This window comes from Ictidomys tridecemlineatus, chromosome 11 (genome assembly GCF_052094955.1).
Source record: "Ictidomys tridecemlineatus isolate mIctTri1 chromosome 11, mIctTri1.hap1, whole genome shotgun sequence".
NCBI lineage: Eukaryota > Metazoa > Chordata > Mammalia > Rodentia > Sciuridae > Ictidomys > Ictidomys tridecemlineatus.
In genome coordinates this window covers 11211797-11233977 of record NC_135487.1, presented here as the reverse complement: position 1 = coordinate 11233977, position 22181 = coordinate 11211797, and the positions used below count along the sequence as shown (strand labels likewise).

Sequence of the window (22181 nt, the reverse complement as noted above, 5' to 3'; positions counted from 1 at the left end):
CCCCATGCCTGCCTAAACCCAGGGCATAAATTTCCCTCCTGAAGGTGAGAGGAAGGTGCCCTTCCCTGCCAGGAAGAAGAATGGCTCCTAGCTGCATAAGGAACAGCCTGACTGAGCAATAACCACTCCTTACCTACCCAGCTTCTCCCAGAACTCCCTGCTCCTGTCACTTCACAGTCTATCATCCTTTATCAAAGGGGCACTTCCGCCCGGGGCTGACCAGTTCTCTGGGTTTTCACTTCATTTTCTGCGAAGCCACAGCGTAATAAACACACTCGCACAGGTGTGTTCACACTTCTTACAGGATGTTCACACTCACACGTGATTCACGCCAGTAAAGCCCACGTGCCTTCCTCTCGCCGATCTGCCCTTGTCAGTCTGCAGACCCCGGAGCAGGGCCCGAGCGGGCAGAGGAAGAGCCTCTGCTCCCCGCAGCTCCACGCCCGCACAGCCAGGCGCTGTCCCAGCACCCCTCACAGCACCCTCGAGGCTCCTGTCAATGCCACACCCTGAGACACAGGGGACTATCCCAATTTACAGACGGAAAAGTGAGGTACAAAGGAGTCCAGTGAGTCACCCAAGACCAGGAGAGGCGGAGACCCAGCAGGGCGGTCCAGCTGCGGCCCTCACGGGCCTGGCCCAGGAGACCTGCAGGGAGCGTGCCGACTGAGCAGAGGGCCCTGAGAGGGGGGCCATGTGTCCAGGTGGGGGTGTCTCCAGGTGGGGGGTCTCCAAGTGGGGCTACCTCCAGGTGGGGGCGTCTCCAGGTGGGGGGTCTCCAAGTGGTGTCTCCAGGTGGGGGTGTCTCCAGGTGGGGGTGTCTCCAGGTGGGGGGTCTCCAAGTGGGGCTACCTCCAGGTGGGGGCGTCTCCAGGTGGGGGGGGTCTCCAGGTGGGGGGTGTCTCTAGGTGAAGGTGTCTCCAGATTGAGGGTGTCTCCAGGTTGGGGTTTTCTCCAGGTGGGGGTGTCTCAGGGTGGGGAATATCTCCAGGTGGGGGGGTGTCTCCAGGTGGGGAGTGTCTCCAGGTTGGGGTTACTCCAGGTGGGGGGCTGTATCCAGGGGGGGTGTCTAGGTGGGGGTGGTGTCCAGGTGAGGGGGTGTCTCCAGGTGGGGAGGTCTCCAGGTTAGGGGGTGTCTCCAGATGGTGGGTGTCTCCAGGTCGGGGGAGGTCTCCTGGTGGTGGGTGTCTCCAGGTGGGGAGGTCTCCAGGTGCGGGGGTGTCTCCAGGTGGGGAGGTCTCCTGGTGGTGGGTGTCTCCAAGTGGGGAGGTCTCCAGGTGGAGGGTCTCCAGGTGGGGGTCTCCAGGTGCGGGGGTGTCTCCAGGATCACTCTTTCTGAACTTGGCCGGCTTCCTCAGAGGCCAAGCAAGCAGTATAATTTAAAGTAAAATAGACCTTCGTTTCACAAGCGATTGAAAGGCTCTGGGTGACATCTAGGTTCAGGGCCGGGTGTCCCCGGCGGGTCAGTCTAGGTTTCTTCAGTTTCCAGACCCGTTTCCTACTTACTTTAACCGCTGTCTGTCTAGGAACTTCACTAGGAAGCCACTGCTGCAGGCGCTCTGGACGCTAATGGCTGCAGCCTGAGGGGCTCTTACAGGAGGAAGGCACAGGAAACAGGCTCCAGAGAAGAGGGGATGAGGACCGGCCCCGCCTGGGCGCCAGGTGCCAGCGTGAGAGGTGCCACCAAAGTCCACTGCTCTGCCCTGGGCCAGGGCTGCATCTGCAGGAGAGCTACTGGGGCCGAAGGAGGATGACCCCAGGGCAGGGAGCTGGGCCCAGACCCGACAAGAGGTGGCACAACGTGCTGGGGCCAGGAGGTCAGCTGTCCTCCCCATCATCAGAGCACAAACCCTGCTGGGGTTTTGTTTGTTGTTTTTTTTTTTTTAAACTTTTTTTTTTTGAGAGAGAGAATTTTTAATATTTATTTTTTAGTTCTCGGCGGACACAACATCTTTGTTGGTATGTGGTGCTGAGGATCGAACCCGGGCCGCACGCATGCCAGGCCAGTGCGCTACCGCTTGAGCCACATCCCCAGCCCCCTGCTGGGGTTTGGGAGGCACAGCAGGGATGCCCTGCAGGCTGGCTCCCCTCAGGACGAGCAGAGCATGTTGCTCCAGCTGCCCAGCACCAGGACCACGCACGGCAAGAAGGCAACTGCCCAGGCCTCTGCCTTGGAGCAGCAAAACGGAGACGATGGGAGCCTGTGTCTAGGGAGAAGGATGGAACACGCTCCCCTGCGCTACGGCTGCCAGGCGCCTGCACTCACAGCAGAAGCCAAGGAGCTGCCCTCTCCACAGTCATGAGGCTTTATCATCAACTCTTTCCTGATACTGACCCCTCGGCCCACGAGGGCACTGGGGGTCTGTCCTCAGCCTTGACCCTGGGTCACAGGGTGACAAACCCAGCTGTGACAACTGGACCTCAGCAACACTGGGCAAAGCACTCACCTTAGCCTCAAACAAAGAATGGCACAGTGTGCACAGCCTCCAGGCACCAGGAGACTCCCTCCTTCCCTGCACACCTCAAAGGGAGAAGGAAAGACAGATTGCAAAGACCCGGGGCCTGCCTGCCGCACCGCACTCACACCCACTGGCCACGGGAAGGCGATCCACGGCCTGCAGCCCAAGCTTCCTCATCTGCAGGGCAGGGAGGAGTTCAAGAGAGGACCACGAAGGGCCTGCACAGAGCTGCCTGCAAACACACAGGCTCCCAATTCCCTGCCACGGGAGGCCAGAGGCTGCAGAAACCTCCATTAGCCCCCTGTACTGCTGCAGGAGACCAACTTCCACGTACGTCATGTTGGGCAGGTGTTAAAATGGAAGCCTGTTTTGAGACCCCACCAGCCACAGATGCAGGGGCTGGAACTGCAGCCAGTGCGGGGACAGCAGGACACTATCAAGAAACCTCAGCGACGTACAGGCAGGGGGCAATCCACAGAGCCGAGGCCTAGGGTGTCCCATGCTGACACCAGATGCCCGCGGCCTCCAGGAAGCCCAGCGCTTCCCTGCCCTGCCACAGGCCGCCCGCCGTGCGGACTCCTGGTTCCCGACACCTGGGCAGACAGAAGCCCGGGCCTCTGAGCCTTTGTAGGCACTGCTCCTCCTCCGACACAGCCCAACACTGCCCTGGTGCTGCGCGTTGGGTCACCATGCCACATGCACACTTTTAATGACAGCGCTGTTTGACACCAGCTTGAAAATGTTCTATAACTCAGCCATCAGCTCCTGTGTGTCAGTCCAAGCTGACCCCAGCACACAGCTGCACAGGCCCATCCCAAGTCCCACCCGTGTCCCATCCAGAGATGACAGACTTTGCCAGGGCAACAGTCGGACCCCTGCTCAATTACCTGGTCCCTGAATCCATCTGGATGGGTCACGCCCAGTTGCCTAGCCACCCCCAGACACCTCGGGCACACACGTGTCCTGGAGGTCACACCTGAACCACTGGACTTGTACACAGTGTGTCCTCAGACACCAAGGCCATGGCCTCCCAGATGTCTGTCACCCCAAGTGTGGTCACACAATCAACGCTCCCCCCTCTTATTTTTTTGTACTGGGGATGGCTCCAGGGGAATTCTCCCACTGAGCCACATCCCCGGTCCTCTTAGTTTATTATGTTGAGACAGGATCATCACAAGTTGCTGAGGACCTCATGAAGTTGCTGAGGCTGGCCTTGAACTTGCAGTCCTCCTGCCTCAGCCTTCCAATCTGCTGGGATTGCAGGCGTACACCATAGTACCTGGCCCCTCCTTTTCTTTTCTTTTTTTTTTTTTTAAAGATAGAAGAGAGAGAATCTTAATATTTATTTTTCAGTTCTTGGTGGACACAACATCTTTGTTGGTATGTGGTGCTGAGGATCGAACCCGGGCCCCCACGCATGCCAGGCGAGCGCGCTACCGCTTGAGCCACATCCCCAGCCGGTGCACGATGACAGCTTACCCACCAGACCGGGAGCCACCTGAGCCGAGGACAGTTTACAACCCCGCCACCACCAAGGCAGGCCCAGCCCAGTAGCCGCTCCCCCCACTCTGTACCCACAGGGATCCTAAAACTAGCAAAAACATAAGCTCCAGGATAGAAGCCAGGCCCTGATTGCTCTCTGCTGGACCCCAGTGGCAGTACCTGCTGGTACCGGTTCTCCAGGGGTAAGACCCTGATCTGCTGTGTGCCAATCTCTACAGTGTCTGTGTTCCTGCTAAGGACAATTTCAAGCTAAAAACATGACATCGTTGAACAGAGTGGAGAGAGATGTGCATAGCAACCCATTAGTTATGTTACACACACAACACACACACAAGGGCACAAATAACTGAGTGCATACGTAAGAAAACATGACAACTGGGAAGTAATTTGAATGTCTGTTGCTTTTTTTTTTTTTAAAGAGTGGGAGAGAGGGAGAGAGAGAATTTTAATATTTTTTAGTATTTGGCAGACACAACATCTTTGTTGGTATGTGGTGCTGAGGATCGAACCCGGGCCACACGCATGCCAGGCGAGCGCGCTACCGCTTGAGCCACACCCCCAGCCCTGTCTGTTGCTTTTGTTTTCAATGATTTATTAACTAGAAATTTATGTCTCAGCCAGGTCCAGTGGCTCACTATAATCCCAGGGACTTGGGAGGATCACAAGTTCAAGGCCAGCCTGGGCAATGTAGTGAGACTCCCTTTCAAAATAAAAAATAAAAAGGCTGGGGATGTGGTTCAGGGTAGAGCACCCCTGGGTTCAATCCCCAGTACCAAAAATAAATGAAAAAACTAAATAAATGTAAGGGCTCACAACTTTTTACAGCAGCAGTTTAGAAGTGGCTCCCAGATTTCCAGTTTCACCAACCAGTTCTCGTGCATCAGCACAAGCTGACCCCAGCCCACCACAGCCCAGAGTTCTGTAAGGACTGGCCCGTTGCTCTGGGGAGGCCCAGGACCCCAAAGGAAGGCAGAGCTATATCCTTCACCAAGGCAGTGAGACCCCAGGAACTCTCTGGGGACACGGACACGGGAGGAGCTGAAGGGGGCCCAAAAAGAGAACAGGAGGGTCAAAGAGAACTCTGGCACTCTGTGGACCCTAAGTCTGATCCTAACCCTGGAGGGTGGGACAGCAGCGGGCCGGGCTGCCGGGCTGCGGGGCTGCGGGGCAGATGGCGCAGCTGAGGCTGAAGACAAGCGAGCAGAAGCAGGCAAGGACGCAGCGGCTGCAGAGACCAGGCTCCACCGGCTCCCCCGCTGACAGATGCGACCTTGGGCAGTCCCTGAAAGGCTGCGTGCTCATTTTCCTCATCTGTAAGACGGGTTTGAGCCGATCTTCCCTGCCTAATTATCAGGGCTGATGTCCAAACAGAGATAGTGGACATGAAGTGCGACATGTCCCAAGCTGTTGTTATCATGTCTTCTGTATCACCCACCTTATCACTTCAGGATTAACCCAGGAAGACCATGTTCCCTTCACTCTGCACCTTCTCACAGTATTGAGGCCCCTTACCCAGCTCCTGGTACTAGCAGACACTATACACATCTGTTAGTGCTATCTCTCTCTGTACTGGGGATTGAAATTGAACCCAGGCCACTTAACTACTGAGCTTACATCCAAGCCCTTTTTATTTTTTATTTTGAGACAAAGTTACTTCGGGTCTCACTAAGTTGCTGAGGCTGGCCTCAAACTTGAGATCCTCGTGCTTCAGCCTCCCAAGCCACTGGGATCACATGCGTGCACTGTTGAGCCAGGCTTACTCCTCAAATTAACAGTGGGTCTTCCCTTCGTACTAACCTGGTTCCCAGGCCCTCCAAGGTACCCACCAGCTTTTCCAACCCCCAGACTCCTCCAAAATTAAAACTTGAAACAGCAGAACTTAGGAACCAACCAATTCCAGCCATTATTTATGGAGCACCTGCTGTGTGCCAGGCACTGTCCCAGGCTGGTGACCAAGGACAGAGATGGTCCCTGTACTCAAAGGCTTTCAGTGTTCTAGGAGGTGTAAAGGAGTCACTCTTAAGAGCACTGGAATCCTGCCCGGCTTTCGGGAGAGGACGCACCCTCAAGTGAGAACTATTCAAGAGAGAGTGGACTGGAGGGCAAAGGTTTTCTGGAGGAAGTGAAGGGACAGGGGCCTGGGAAAGGCAGAATCCAACACAGTGTGAGGCCTTAAACAACAGGATCAGGAGCTGGAGCAGCGGGAGGGTAAGGACATCCCCCACCCCACAGCCCCACGGAGCCTGGAGCACGGAGAAGGTCCACCTGCGTCCTCCTTTCTCCTCTGTGCATATGGGGCCTGGACACAGATGGGTGAGTGGAGGGATGGACAGGTGGACAGACGGATGCTGTAGCCTGTGGCCCTCTGGGAGGGGCTCTGCATGTTTAATGAACCCATCAGCCGGCCCTCTCTCCCCAGCATCCTCCTAGAGCAGATGGGGCTTGGGGCAGGGGGCGGGGCTTCCCCTGGTTGAATCTCTAAGTGAGGCCAAGGACTTTGAGGGAGGGGACTGAGCGCCAAAGCTCCCCCCCACACACACACCTCCCAACCGCTTTGAGCCGCCCTCCCCACTCCAGGCTCTCGAGGCCAAAGGAAGATCCCTGACCTCTGCTCCAGGACCCCACCCTTGGACAGGGAGGGAGGAGAGGCCTCCCCTCTCCTGCATCAAGCCTGGGCTCCCCTGCAGAGGCCACCCGGAGCAGGAGGCTGGTTTCCATCCTCAGGAGGACCCGCCGGAGGACACCCGCCCCTGACCCAGGGAGTGTCCAGGTCTGACCCGGCTCCGCGGCCACGGCCTGCAGCTGACCCAGCATCCTCTCCTTCCACAGTCCCCTCCTGCTGGAGGCAGTCCCTGTGCGGCGCTGGGCCAGGACCCGGGGTGGGAGAGGCCGACCCAGAACACAGGGGACAGGCGCGTCCTCTGGCTTCTCCAAACCCAGCGGCCCGCCCTGCCCACCCGAGTCGGCCGGGCCGCGGGGACGGTCGGGGAGAGCGAGGCACGGGGTCGTGGGACCTAACCGTCCCCACCCCCGCGGGCTGGAGTCGCACACGCGGAGGCGGCGGCACCAAGCCGCTGGGGACCGGGCCCGGCACAGGCCGCGAGAGCCCCACCCCCACGCGGTGGCCTCCCTCGGGCGCCACGCGGAGGGCCCGCGCGGAGGGCAGACCCGGCCGCGGGGACGCTGGCCCGGACGCACACAGACCCACGGGCGGATGCGACCCGGCCACGCACGGGCGACACAAAGGCCGCGCGCTCGGCGCCGCTCACTCACCGGCCGCCGCGCGGGCCGCTGCGTCCTCCGCGCCGCTCACAAAGGCGCCGGGCGCCGGGCGCCGCGCCCGCAGCTCGTCCGGCCGCCGTGGGCGCCCATGGCCGGACGGCGCCCCGACCAATGGCCGCGCCGCCCGCCGGCCCGCGCCGCCGAGCCCTGGGCCGCCCCGCGCAGGCGACGCGCGCCCCCGCCCGCCGGCCCCGGGCTGAGGTCAGCGGCCAACCCCTGCGGGCCGCGCGGCCACGCCCACCGCGGGGTCCTGCGGGCGGGGCGAGGGGCGCGGGGAGGGGGCGCGCGCCCCGGGCCGCCGCCCAGCGCCCTGCGCTCGCTGCCGCGGGAAGGTCCCGGGCACCCGGCGGCCTCCTCTCCTTCCCAGCGCTTGGATCTGGGGGCTGCGTACGAGGGGGAGGGGTCCTGGGCCCGTCGCAGGGGAACACCCGGCTTGGGATGTGCCCGCGTACACGGGTGACCCAAGGCCCGCGGGCCAACAGGACAGGGCGTCCTTTGCATCCTTGCTCTCTGGCCTGCGGGGAGTAGCCACAGAAGCAGGGATCCTGGCAGTCCCAGCCACTGGGGGTCCCCAGACCCAGGGATTTGACATCCTCTCACTAAACTGACAAGGACCCTGCTAGGCGACTTCATTGTCCCAGCGACAAAACTGAGGTTCAGAGCTGTGCCTAATCCTCACCCAGCAAGGAAGTGGTGTAACCGAGCTGCTAGTACTCCCCTCCCTTGCAGCCCCAAAGCTGCCAAACGCTGTCACTCCCTCCCAGAATTCCAAAGAGGGCCTCCGGATATGATGCAATTAATTACACTTATCAGGTCATTAATTAAGATTATCCCGTTGTTATTAAACACTCCCCCACTACCTCTCTATGGGTGAGGCGATTCACACACAGGCTTATCAGCAATTACTCCTAGGTTGAAAATAATGAGTTCTGCAACCTCCGCAAAGGTTCAGGTGGTTGGGTTGAAACCATTGTCAGCTTGTGTTCATTCATTCAATACAGCAGAAAATTTTTAATAATCCCTATTTGTCAGATACCAGCCTCAAGGGCTCCCAAGGAAACAAGGAACCAGGGAGACCCTGGCTCTACCCACTTGGCTCTCATAGGCTAGAGGACACAAACAGGCCACCATAGTGTAGCAGGACAAGCCGTGCATGGACCACACTCTCTGAAATCATCTTATTCATGGAGTTGTTTGCTTGTTTATTCTCGGCTTCCACACAAGAACATAAGCACCATAGAGCTCATCCAGAGGAGTCCTAAGCCCCCCGCCTGGGGAACACTAGCTCATAGTAAGTAGGCAATAAATATTCGTGGAGCAATTACTATGTTCCAAGTACCCTCCTAGGCTTGTGGGAGATGTCAGTGAACAACAGACATGGTCCTTGGGGAACTTCCATTTCCAGGGGCAGATGAAGCATGGCATGAGAGCACAGAGGAAACCCTGGGATGATAATGAAGTCAAAACGACTGTCTTCAGGTGTCCACTGGGCCCTGGGGTCATCTTGAATCAGAATGTAAACTTCGGGGTCCTGCTCAGAGCTGATCCTGCGTCCCAGGCCTACATGCACAGCCCATCAGAATCTGCCCCTCACCTCCCCTGGCTCATCTTTTTTCACTCCTGGGCCTCATTCTCCTTTGTCCTCCAGCCTGCACACCCAAGCCCTCTCTGAGTGGTACTAGGTCTTCCCCTCCCTCCCAGAAGTACCCAAAGGCCCTAAAGACCCAGGAACCTCCCAACACAGCCTCCCTTGGTCTGGACTCCACAGCACTTAGTGCTTCTGTAACAAGTGGCTCTGGCTACGTGCTGATTCGAACCAGCCTGAGGGCAGCAGTGATCCAGGGTTGAGGACGGGGGCCATGCCTCAGACCCTTGTTGTGCCCCCAGAGCCCAGCAGACTGGAGGCCCAGCCAACACTAGAGGACCATAGAGGATTCCAAGCCGACACCCTAAAACCCTCATCCGCAGAACGCTTTGAGATCAGAATTGCGGACCTCCAGCCCATAAAACTGATCAAGTCTGCAAAAGCATTTTGTTTTGCCCACGGTGGTGTTGTTGTTGTTAATTAGTTGCCAACATTTGACAACTGGGAGATTGCCCATAAAAAACCAGATTGCTGGCTTCTCTGATCAATGCTGAATCTGATACCACGGGCCCACATTCCCAGGGGATCCCACTGGGTAGCCCCCCCAGGATCAGGGCCCCTCAGGCACAACAGCCCTGTGCGACCCTCTACCTTTGAGGCCCCTCACCTGTGACTTAGTGCTTTTATTCCATTGTCCCTCATTCTCTTCCTTTGCAATAAAGAATTACTTTACGAATGCGTTTGTGAGAACAAATGAGCAGGCAGGCCTCCTGCTCCCTGCAGCCCAGCTCTCCACCATCTTGCTCTCTTGACATCCCAGCCTCCCCTCTCCGCATCCCACGGTCTAAGCTCACAGCACCAACGGACGGACGCAGCAAGGGTTTCTCTGGCCAGTGCTCATGCTGTTCCTCTGCCCAGAAGGCACCTGACTTCACCATCAGACACAACGTAATTGCCCTTAGCGCTCCCTACACAGGTTCACCTTCTCAAAGATCTCTCCCTGCCCAGTCTGGACCCTGGGTGCAGTCCTAGGTCCCACAGTCCCTCCTCAGTGCACATGACCTACAGATATGGCAGTATGTGAGCCCCGTATCCTCCCACAGAGTCGGGGTTTACAGAGGCATTACCCAGCACCTGGCCAGGACCTGGTACAGTGGAAACAATTATCTGCTGAATAGATGAGTGCATGGGTTTCCATAGCACAAAAGGAACAAAAAGGATTTCTGGGAATGTTTCCATGTCCCAGAACATTCAATTAACCAGCATTACCCACTCCCTGAGCGTTCTGGGGAGTGCAGGGTTTGTCACATAAACACAGCTATTCACAATGCATTACATCTGGATGGGAATCAGAAATCTATTCTCCCTTATCTCTACCACTGATCTGGGAGAGAGAAGGGGGGAAGGCAGAAGTGGTATTTTCTACTGGCCAGAGAGGTTCAGCGACTAGCCCAAGATTGCTCAGCAAGCTGGTGGCAAAGCCAAGATGGGGACCCAGGGCTCCTGTCTGCCTCCTACCGACCCGCCTCTCACCAACCCAGCCCCATAATGGATCAAAAAGGAAGAGGATGGCTGGGTGCATGCCTGAAATCCCAGCAACTCAGAAGGCTGAGCAGGAGGATCATAGGTCCGAGGCCAGCCTCGGCAACTTATCAAGGCCCTGAGCAACCGAGCGAGACCCTGTTTCAAAACTTCAAAAAATTAAAAAGGGCTGAGGATGTGGCTCATGGAAGGGAACGTGGACTTCCCATGCCTGACCATCCCCACCCAGGAGTGTGAATGGACTGGGCACAGAGAGCCGACAGTCCCTGTTACCCACCATGTCACAGGCTCTATCTGAAGAGGCCGAGTCCGGTGTTTGGCACAATGAAGCTGATAGAGTCCGACTTACCAGGACTTACCCTCTCTCCAGAACACGCCTGTCCTGTTTAGTGCGACAGACATTTTGAGGGGGGCTGAGATGTACTGAGCAACCCCCAAGCCTCCCAGGTCCCCCCCAGCCTAGACCGGCCTTGGTGGAGAGGTAAACTGTGCTCCAGGGCACGGCCACCGAGGGGTCAGCACGTTCCTCTCAAATCCAGGGGGTGGGATGGGATGGGGGTGCGGGGGTCAGTGGGAAGCGGCTGCAGACTTTCCCACCAGCCTGAAGTCGTTCCTCGAGTCACGTGACCTGTGTGCACAGCCCAAGTTGCTTTGTTCTCTGAGCCTCAGTCTCATCATCCATTCGTCCTTTGCAGGACCGTTCAGGGATTCAGATGCAATGGGTCGGGTCACTTAGCACAGGACGGGGCTCGTACCCAAGACCCCACATTTTGAAGAGCTATGGGATGCTTCTTCTTCTCCATGCAATGACTGCTTCCTGGAAACGCACCTGGTTTGGGAGGGAGGTAGAAAACCCGGGGCCCAGGTCGGGGATGGAAATGGGAGAAGAGGCGGAGACGGCCCCTGGCAGGGCCACAGCCCAGCAGCAAAAGACCCAGGCAGAGAGACACTGCCACCCCGTTCTGGTAAACGCCCCTAAGCCGTGTCTCAGAGCTTCCTTTTTAATTTAAATATATATATTTGTCTTTCCCAAGAGATGCCCCAGATCCAGACTTTTTTAAATGAAACCTTCTGGTTTTTATTATTGACAATCACTTCACATTTACGTGAGCTCAGCCGGCTGCAGGTGCCAATAGCAGGGGTCCTGAAAGCTTGTCCAGAACATTTAGAAACAAGAACATTCCTTGGGTTGGCAGTAAAAGCACCAGACCACTGTTCCCAGCTCTTCCGCCGCCGTGCAGAAAGAGCCTCCAACCAGTCCTGTGGGACCTGCCTCCCGCCTCCCCGGGCACCGGCCACAGGGGCTCCTCCTCCACGCAGGGCAGATGCGATGAGAGCTGACCTCCGACCCACACCGGCCCATCAGCTCAATCCCCCCAGGAATGCGGAATCGGAGAGCTGAGAAACCGGGCCGAGCACAGCACAGACACTGAGCCCTGGAGGATCGCGCAGAGAGGGCTGGCACCCGCGGCCCAGCGAACCTCAGCTAGGGCCAAGCAGCTCCCTAGACCAGCAAATAAAGCAGCCAGCCAAGGTGCAGAGTGCAGTGGGAGAGAGACAGGCAGAGGCTGTGCTGGCCCAGCGGGTCCCCTTCCACGTTCATTACAAAATAACCGCAGTGACAAGAGCAAGGCTTCCTCACTCCCTCTCCAGCCCTTCCATGGGCTAGCTCACTCCACCCCACAGCAGCCTGGAAAAGTGGGTACTTTCATCCCTGCCCTACAGGTGAGGAAACTGAGGCACAACGACACTCTGTCCCCGCCTCCAGAGTGCATCAGAAAGCCCTCCCACAGAGCTGCCTCCACTCGGACTCACTGGGTGTATTTTTTTGGTGGGGAGGGGTACCGGGGATGGAACTCAGGGGCTCTCGAACACTGAGCCCCATCCCCAGCCCTATTCTGTATTATTTAGAGACAGAGTCTCACTGAGTTGCTTAGGACCTCACTAAGTTGCTGAGGCTGGCTTTGATCCTCCTGTCTCAGCCTCCCAAGCCTCTGGGATTATAGGCGTGCACCACTGCGCTCTGCCTGGGTGTATTTTTGATCCTTGAAAGCAAAGTAGCCCAGGACAAAGGAGGGTTAATTTACAGGTGGGGCCACTGTCCCTGGCTACAAGTATCCCAGCATCCTGCTTTAACTTCCTGTGCCTCCTAAATGAAAAGCTGCAAGGGATCTAGGGGAGGCTCGGGGCAGGGGTACGCTCGGGGCAGGGGTACGCGCGGGGCAGGGGCACCAAAAGCAGCTGCAAACACACACAGCCCCTCTGCCCACTGCCCAGACCCACGGCCTCCAGCCTCCCCTGCAGCTGAGTCTCTGCAGCCCTGGGGGTGCGCCAGCAAGGCGCCTGGGACTGTACTGAGCAGATGGGGCTTGGATTTCTCAGCCTGGGTCCCAGCCAGGAGCCTGAAAGGACAGGGAGAGAGGTCTTCTCCGGGCATCAGGTTACTGGCCAGCCCAGGCCTCAGAGCACAGAGCCAGCTCCCAGGACTGAGCGTGGCTGGTCAGCTGACGGCAGGCAGCACCCAGGGCCTGTTCTAGAAGCTGCCACATGGATGAAAGGGAAGGAGGAGCAGGGAGCAGCCCAGGGGACGCTGGGAGCCTCCAACCTCGCCCAGCAGAGCAGGCAGTTCCTGGGGCTGGACAGCGGGCAGGGCCTGGGCCTGGGGAGGGAGAGGCCTGCACCGCCAGCCTAGAGCTGCAGTGCGCCATGGAGGGGTTCGGCCCCCACAGCCTGCAGGGGCTGTGGCAGGAGGGCCTGGTCATGCCTGTGACCTGGCACCCGCCCCAGAAACCTCCTCTTTCCCGGTTTCACCACCCAGGGCCAGGAGGCTCCCTAAGCCCTGTTCTCCAGAGGAGAGCTGCTTTCCAAGAGCCATAAAACCGTCCCCACCCGGAACAATGGGTCCTTATCCGGCTGTGTCCTTCACATAAACTCCCATTAGCAATGCACCAGAAGCTGCAGGCAGGACTTTTATAGACTGGCTTTTTGGATCAACCCCAACACTCATTACCATCCACTCCCTCGGCCTCTGCTGAGGCTGCACCACACCCCTCCCATTGACAGAGGCCTACTGTGCACCAAGCCCCCGGCAGGCAGCCCTGCCAGGAAGGTGGCTTTGTCTTGCTTTATGAATGAAGAAAGCGCAGCCCAGAGAGGTTCAGTGACTTTCTCAAGGTCACACAGCTGGATTGCTGGGGTTGAAATCCAGAGTCTGTGCTCCTGTCCCCAGAGCATGTGGCCTCATTAGGTTAGGATGAATCAATTCCTTGTCTAGGGCTCTGGAAAATGAGCCTTTTCTGAGACCCTTATAGGCCTCTACCAGAGTGTGTGTTTTTAAATTTGAGAGAGGGTCTTGCTAAGTTGCTTAGGCCCTCGCTAAGTTGCGGAGGCTGGTTTTGAACTTGCGATCCTCCTGCCTCAGCCTCCCCAGCGGCTGGGATTAGGGTGTGCCGCCACACACCCGGCTCCTGACCATTTGTGTTTCCCGCTAGAGCTCCATCTAGAGCCCTGTCCCTGACCCTGCACCGCCAAGCCTCCTGAGCTGCTGGGAATTTTCCTGGCGCCTGCCCCTGTGCCTGCAGAGAGTCCGGGCCTCATCTCACCCCGAGACGCTGCAGCTCCTAACTGGGCAAACCAGACCGACGGCAGCAGCGGCCCGGGCTCCCCGGCAGAACCCCGGACCCACACGCCCAGTGCCACTCGCAGGGCCCCTTTGTGCAAGACTGGCTCATGGCTGCCCCACCCAGAGAAGCTGGCGCTGGGGCCTGCCCTGCATCACCATGCCCTGTGACCCTCTTTCCTTTCCTCCGCTCCTCCCCCAGCACTGGGAGCTGAACCCAGGGTGCTCACCCCTGAGCCATGTCCCAGGTCCTTTCATTTTTTCTTTTGAGACAGGGCCTTGCTAGATTGCCCAGGCTGGCCTCAAAGTTGCTATCCTCCTGCCTCAGCCTCCCAAGTTGCTGAGATCACAGGCATGAGCCACTGCGCTTGGCTCCCTTGTTGCCACAGCCTGCCCCCAGCAACTCATGGGTGTGACTGTTACTTAGAGCCGGGCCCATGTTGGGTGGTCTCCTCCTCCTCCTCCTCCTCCTCCCCAGCATTCTCCCAGCTCACACTTGGAAAGCACTCGCTAGGTGCCAGGTGCTGGGCCAGCCCTTTACCTGTGTCATCTCATCTCAGCACAATAACCCCACGCGCAGGCGCTACCGTCATCCACGCTGGGGTACTGCCTGGCGCGTGGGAGGCTCTGGGTTCAATCCTTGCACCACGTAAAAGTAAACCAAACAAAGGTATTGTGTCCATCTGCAACTAAAAAGTAAATCTTAAAAAAAGAAAAGAAAAAGAAAGGTGTGTGGGCCCCGGCTCTGGGTGCTGGTGCTGGGGCTTGTCAAATCACCTGCTTGGAGGGGCAAGGTCTCGGGTAGCGGCCTTAGGCGCCATGTCCGGCCGCAAAGACGGCAAGAAGCCCCTGACCCAGCCTAAGAAGCAGGCCAAGGAGACGGTGAGGAAGAGGAGGCCTTCGAACAGAGACAGAGGAGCCGAAGCCAAGGCCGCGGGGAAGGCCCAGCCACAGGCGGGGGGAAGAGATCTGGCAAGAGTGAGCCTTCTCTTGTGGCTGAAATGACGGTGGCCAGTGAGCCCGCTCCTATTCCGACGCCAGGACCCGCGGCACAGCTTCCGCCACCTACAGCTGCAGCGAAGTGCTATGTGGCGTCTGTTGTAAACTTAAGAATGAACTTTTGTAAAAATAATAAATAAAAAATAATTAAATAAATAAATAAACTGCCTGCTTGCTGATTGCCCGTCACCACGGATGGCAGGACTGTGCCTGCCTTCACAGAGTTTCAGCTCCAGAATCCAGTGCTAGCCCAGGACGGCACCTGATGGACAGTCTGCAGGGGCGGATGGAGGGGCTGGGGGGCTGGGGGAGGGAGGGAGGGAGGGAGGGAGGGGAATGGAAGAGTAAATGTGAGGGGTGGATGGATGGGTGGATGCACAAATGGACAGATGGATGGATGGATGGGTGGATGGATGGGTGGATGGGTGGATGGATGGGTGGATGGGTGGATGGATGGGTGGATGGATGGGTGGATGGGTGGATGGATGGGTGGATGGGTGGATGGGTGGATGGATGGGTGGATGGGTGGATGGGTGGATGGGTGGATGGGTGGATGGATGGATGGATGGGTGGATGGATGGACAGGTGGATGGATGGATGGATGGATGGATGGATGGAGGGTGGATGGACAGATGGATGGATGGATGGATGGATGGATGGATGGATGGATGGAGGGTGGATGGACAGATGGATGGATGGATGGATGGATGGATAGATGGGTGGATGGGTGGATGGATGGGTGGATGGGTGGATGGATGGACAGATGGGTGGATGGATGGGTGGATGGATGGGTGGATGGGTGGATGGATGGGTGGATGGGTGGATGGATGGGTGGATGGGTGGATGGATGGATGGGTGGATGGATGGGTGGATGGATGGGTGGATGGGTGGATGGATGGGTGGATGGGTGGATGGGTGGATGGGTGGATGGGTGGATGGATGGATGGATGGGTGGATGGATGGACGGGTGGATGGATGGATGGATGGATGGATGGATGGATGGATGGATGGATGGAGGGTGGATGGACAGATGGATGGATGGATGGGTGGATGGATGGGTGGATGGGTGGATGGATGGGTGGATGGGTGGATAGATGGACAGATGGATGGATGGATGGGTGGATGGATGGACAGATGGATGGGTAGATGGATAGACAGATGGGTGGATGGGTGGATGGGTGGATGCACAGATGGACAGATGGATGGATGGATGGGTGGATGGATGGGTGGATGGGTGGATGGATGGATGGATGGGTGGATGGATGGAGGGTGGATGGACAGATGGATGGATGGATGGGTGGATGGATGGGTGGATGGGTGGATGGATGGGTGGATGGGTGGATGGATGGACAGATGGATGGATGGATGGGTGGATGGATGGACAGATGGATGGGTAGATGGATAGACAGATGGGTGGATGGGTGGATGGGTGGATGCACAGATGGACAGATGGATGGATGGATGGGTGGATGGATGGGTGGATGGGTGGATGGATGGATGGATGGATAGATGGATGGATGGAGGGTGGATGGAGGGTGGATGGACAGATGGGTGGACGGATGGATGGATGGATGATGGATGGGTGGATGGACAGATGGACAGATACATAGATGGATGATGATGGACAGATGGATGGGTGGATGGATAGACAGATGGGTGGATGGATGGATAGGTGGATGGACTGATGGACAGATACATAGATGGATGGTGATGGACAGATGGGTGGATGGACAGATGGATGGAGGATAGATGAATGGAAGGGGGTGGAAGTACGATAAATGAATGAATACAAGTGAAAAATAAGAGCAGGACTAGCAGGCATCAGCTCCTCCACCCCCAACCACCCGCTCAGCAAAGGGGAGGGAGCTGGAGGTAGTTTCTGTGTAACTGGGAAGTTCCCTGGCACGGCCCCCAGCCCACGGAGAGGAGTCTGTTGACATCTTTGGGGCAGGAGGGAAGGAGGGTGGCGGTCCCATGAGCCCCGCGGTAGTTTGACAGAGCGGCGATGGGAGCTGACGTCTCTCTCCCGGAGCCACCACCTTCTAGGGGATCCCCTCTGCTGGGCCCTTGCTCTGTGTCTCCAGGTGAGGGGGGGCACATAAAAGGTACCCAGTGCTGAAGCCCCCTCCAGGGAGGGGCCTGGGGACAGAGCGGAGCTCTGAATGGCGTGGACCCCCCCACACTCCCTGCAGGAGACTTCTGGAGCACCCCCCCCCCGCCGGGGCTTTAAAGTTTGTTCTCCAGCATATTTCGGAGACCTCCGGCTGACCACAAGTCCTCCTCCCTTGTGAACAGTGGCTTCAGCCACCGGATTCCGGGGTGAGAGCAGTGGGAAGAGTGCTCCCCCACTATTCCCTGGGCAGAGCTGGGCTTCCCAGTTTCCTGTGGGGGAGGCAAGACTCAGGGATAAAATAGCCCAGCAGTCCCAGGAGATAAGGCCTAGACGTGTGAGGCCCAGTTTCCTAGTTTACAGAACAACTGTAAGAAGGAGAAGAGCAGTCGCCTGCAGTCCCAGAGACTCGGGAGGCTGAGGCAGGAGGATCACAAGTTCGAGGCCAGCCTCAGCAATTTAGTGAGACTCTGTTTCAGAAACAAAAAGTTGGGGGAGGCTGGGGATGTAGCTCAGGGTGTTCAACCCCAGTAGCCCCCCACACACACACACACACACAAAATCAGGGGCAGAGAGAGAGGAAGGACCAAAGACTGGGAAGAACCCTGTGGGCCCTGCCCTCTTAGAGACAGCCACCTGTCTGAATGGGACTGTCACTGTGCTCCAGGACAGCACACTGAGGCATCCTGCCATTCTGGAGCTGGTCCATTTGCCAGATACAGAGCACCAGGACGGCTCTGGTGCACGGCAACGCTCTTCCCTTTACTGAGCACCTACTATGCACCAGGTTTAGTGACCATCCCACAGGAACTCACTCAACCCGCGGTGACTCAGGACCGTCCCCCTTTGCAGGGGTGCAGATGAAGACAGTGACACCAAGCTCTCCCCACCGGGAGGCACAGAGCTTCTGACCCTGAAGTCCATCCTGGTCCAGGTAGGGGGGACCTGCAGGCCTCTGTCCCCACAGACGGCGAGCACAGCCATCCTGGGTCTACTCCAGAGATGCCCCCCCCCCCCAGCCCGGGGTAGAAGCAGGATCTGGAGGCCATCGCTCCAGTCTCTGCCAGCCCCAACAGGAGCCAAATTCCCCTACTTCCTGGGCTTTGTGGCCAGGCAGGGAGGGAGGGAGAGGGGAGCGGGCAGGAAGCCCACAGGGCCCGGGTGGCAGGGGACCCGCAGGAGCAATCCAGAGATTTTCAGAGCTGAGTGATCGCAGCCAGCCCCTCCACCCCAGGAGGGGGAACTGGCCCAGAGAGGGCAAGGGTCTGCTCAAGGTTGCAAAGGGCATGATGGATGGAGTGGGGAGGAGGGGCCGCCTCCGGGCTCGAGGCCCAGGTCCCTCCCCCGGGCGCTGGGCCCCAACCAGCCCCGACATGGGAACCTCTTTTATCAGATGGAAAAAAATGCTTATCAGATTTACTTGCTCAGGGGGAAAGAGCAGGGGAGAGAGAAGGAGCCGGGGGCGGGGCAGGGGTGCCCCCAACCCTGCTGCTCCCTCCCGCCCGCCGCTGGGGCCTCACGTGTCCCTGCAGGGCTGTGGCCAAGCTGGGCCTGGCTGGGCCAGGAGGAGGGACCAGGGATCCCTGTGGAGCAGGTTGCAGTGTGGCCAGGAGAGCTGGTCACTGTGCCTCTGTTCCCCAGACAAGGAAGGTCCGGAAGGGGTTCTCCCGACTCTGCTGGAGGGCAAGGTGGGAAGAGGCGGCACCTGGCCGCCTGCCACAGGTGCACCTGCCACACGCCCGGGACTGTTCCCTGCAGCCTGGCCTCCTGCAATCCAGGGTCTGGGCCTCTAGGCCTGCTCACCGCTGGCACCTGGGAACCCCGGGGAGCCCTGGGACACCCCCATTCCCGGGGGAGTGCTGGCCGTGGTGGGGTGCCCACTGTGCAGACAGACAGACGGGCCTCAGACCCCTGCTCCCACCTGCTTCCCTGTGGCCTGGGGGGCTCCGTCTCAGCCTCCCCCCTCGGCCCGGCTGACTCTGCCTGTCAAGGTGACCTGAGGGGTCAAGTCAAGGCTCCCGCAGGCACAGAGGGACTTGGGGACACTGTCGGGCGACTCCTTCTCTCTGCACGTTGGGGTTTAAAGGGGACTTCCAGCCAGGACCGGGCATGGGCCTGGGTGGGTCGCAGGGACTCAGCCAGCAGCCCCTGCCCCCAGCAGGGTGACCAGGCCCCGCGTGGCCCAGCGGCTTGCCTGAAGTCCCAAGTTAGAGGTGAAACAAGACCAGAAACCCACTGCAGCCCATTCCCGCCCGGGGGCAAGAGACGGAACAGAGGTCCACCAAGCGGCCGCGGCAGTGACCACACTGAGAACATAACGTGTGACCGTGGACGGTGACTCGGGTGAGAGCTCAGGCCTGCTGTGACTTCAGTGCCACTGACCAGCTGTGCAATCCTGGGGGAGAGACTTCACCTCTCTGAGCCTCAGCTGCTTCATCGGTGAGACGGGGCTTGTCAAGAGACTAGAGAAGCCATGGCCTGCAGGATGCCAGGCACCATGCCAGGCACCACGCCGGGCACTTGGTGGTGCCCAACAGGGGGAGCTGTAGCTACGGTGGCAGTGCTGTAGCTGACATCATCGTTGTTATAGCATGGTCACTAGTAGAGGGGGACAACAGGGTCACCTCAGCCACCACCTGTCCGCATGACTATTCTAGAGAGGAAGTCCTGGCAGGAGACAGAGCGGACCCTTCTCTCGTCTTCCAGCTGAGAGGGATGAGAACAGGGCTAGACCTGTCCCATCCACAGGGCCCTGTCAGCCAGCTCTCCGTTACTATGACAAACTACCAGAGATCATCCATATAAAAAGATGAAAGGTTTATTTTGGCTCCTAGTTTGAGGTTTTGGTCCATGGTTGGTTGGGCCCAACTGGAAGGACCCCACTCAGAGGAACACAGCCCTCAGGGGACAGAGAGAACGGGTGGCCCGCAGTAGAGCCTCAGGAGACCCTGATTTAGGGGCTGAATGCTGGGCCCCTCTCTCTTTCCTCCAGGATCTCTGTTCCAGAATTCTGTGGAGGAAAAAAGCACAGAGAGGAGGTGCCAACCTGGGTGTGGACACACTCTGTGAAGAGCAGGAGGGAGGGTCTGATGCTGCCACCTCTCCACTGTGGGACCTCAGGCAGGTCACCTGACCTCTCTGAGCCTCTGCCACTCCACAGTGGGGACAGGCATTATGGGGATGGCCATTGGTGGTGCTCTGCCCAGCTCCCCGGGCTGTGGTGCACCGCACCCTCAGGACAAGGGACGTGGGCTGGCTTTGTAAACTGTGACATGCCTTAGGACAGGCTCGCCCTTGTTGATCACCAAGATGAGCCAGGCAGGCGGAGACGAAGGGCATCAGAGGTCACTCCAGACGTGACAGAAGGAAGAGGCTCGGGCCCCAGGTCCCCCTGTGTCCCTCTGTCACCCTCACCAGCCACCTCCTTTGCCCCGGGGACTCAGTGGACACCACTGTCAGTGTGGGTGAGACCCTGGGCCGGCTGCTCGGACCTTCCCTGGCTCTCGACACACCCCGCCCTGGGAGTCGCTGGCCATCGGCCCTGGACTCTGGCCTCGGGGGCCTCTGTGAGGGGTGGGATGAATGAAGCAGGGGAAGGGACAAAGACAGTCACATGGTCACCAAAGTGTCCACCCTGCAGACTCAGCCTCACCAGGCTCAGCAGGACCCTGTCCCCATCCCTGCTGAGCCTCATCCCCTCGTGGCCTCAGCCAGCTTCTTTGGACCCAGTTTTGCCTGGGTTCAAATCCCAGCTCCCCTCTTTTCAAGCTGTGTGATCTTGAGTAAGTTACCCAACCTCTCTGTGCCTGGTTTCTCAACTATAAGAGTGACAAGAATCATACTCATCTCAAGAGGGTGTCAAAGGGTTACCCGAGCTCATAAACCCACCAAGCTTGATAACAAAATACCTGGCACCAAGCAAAACGCAGCAAGCTTTGGAACATGGGTCCCTGGACCTCGGCCACCAAGCAGAAGAGGCTGCCCTCAGAGCAGCGAGCTCTCCATCCCTGGGGATAGTCAAGCTGTGGCTGATCCACCACCTGTCAGGGATCTGTGGCCAGGACAGCCTGGTGACCTTTAGCACGGCTCCCAACTGTGAGCCAACCTCTGCCTGGGAAATCGCTCAGGGCGCCAGGAGGGAGGGGGCTGCAGGGGGAGAGCGGGCAGCAGCCGGCAGGGAGGGGGGCCAGGCACCCACCACCAGCTCAGCCCGTGACCCTGACCTCCTCCCGGGACTCAGAGCCTCGTCCTGCGGTGCACCCTGTTGACCTGGTGTGCTGTCCTGAGCTGTCACCTCAGCTCAGTGGCCCTCAGCAGGGAGTGAGCGGGGACTTCCCCAGCAGGCTCCCTGGCCCTTCCTCCCCCCAGGCCGCCCCACCTGCCCGCTAGCCACAGGGTCAGGGTCATGGCCACGGAGGAGGCCACCAGTGCGGTTTCTCCAAGCCCGTCCCAAGGTGTCCCCAATCCCCACTGCCACCTGGCAGGGAGCACGGTGTCCCTGGGCCCGGAGCACACGGATGTCAACGCGGCAGAGACCCCGGTACCCCACCACGAGGCGGTCCTCTCCCACTTGGCAAGGGGGGGGCGGGGGGAGCTGACCTGGTCCTCGGCGTCCAGATGTGGACCTGGGAGAAGGCAGGCTGTGAGCGGGAGGACGCAGCTCAGGGAAGGGTCCCGCAGGGCGAAGCAGCAGCTGGCACAGCGGGCGAGGCCAGGGTGGCTGCACTGACTCGCGGCCTCGGCGGCGCAGACCAGGTGTGTGAGTCACTCACCGGCTAGACCTGCCGGGCGGGCGGGCGGGAGGGCGGGAGGGAGGGAGAGCCCAGGGCCAGGAGGTGGCCTGGCCCACGAGGACGGGCCAGGCTGAGTCAGGCCGGGCCCCGCTGGGCTGGGCCAGGTGGGGCGTCCATCGGCCTGACCTGGGAGGCCCAGGAAGTTGGCTGGATGAGGCGGAGCTCAAAGAGCAGGGGCCGGTCAGGGGTGCTGAGCAGCAGGACTCAGCTCTGCCTGCGGTCGGTCCCAGGATAGGGCGCAGGACACAGGCTCAGGGGAGAGTCTGAGGTCCACCGTGGGCCCGGACAC

The 22181-nt window shown here is 58.9% G+C and overlaps 1 protein-coding gene across 9 annotated transcripts in view; it reads right to left on the bottom strand.

The window, feature by feature from the left end:
- Arhgef10l (Rho guanine nucleotide exchange factor 10 like) overlaps positions 1-21827 on the bottom strand; it is a 124406-nt gene extending 102579 nt beyond the window's left edge. For 8 of the 9 annotated variants that reach the window (XM_078025410.1, XM_078025415.1, XM_078025416.1 and 5 more), the window contains exon 1: positions 7236-7348. The gene's annotated coding sequence lies outside the window, so the exon portion shown is untranslated. Of the gene's footprint in view, positions 1-7235; positions 7349-21698 lie in introns of those variants that run through there. The other variant, XM_078025412.1, reaches the window with a different exon arrangement.
- Positions 21828-22181: the final 354 nt, after the last annotated feature.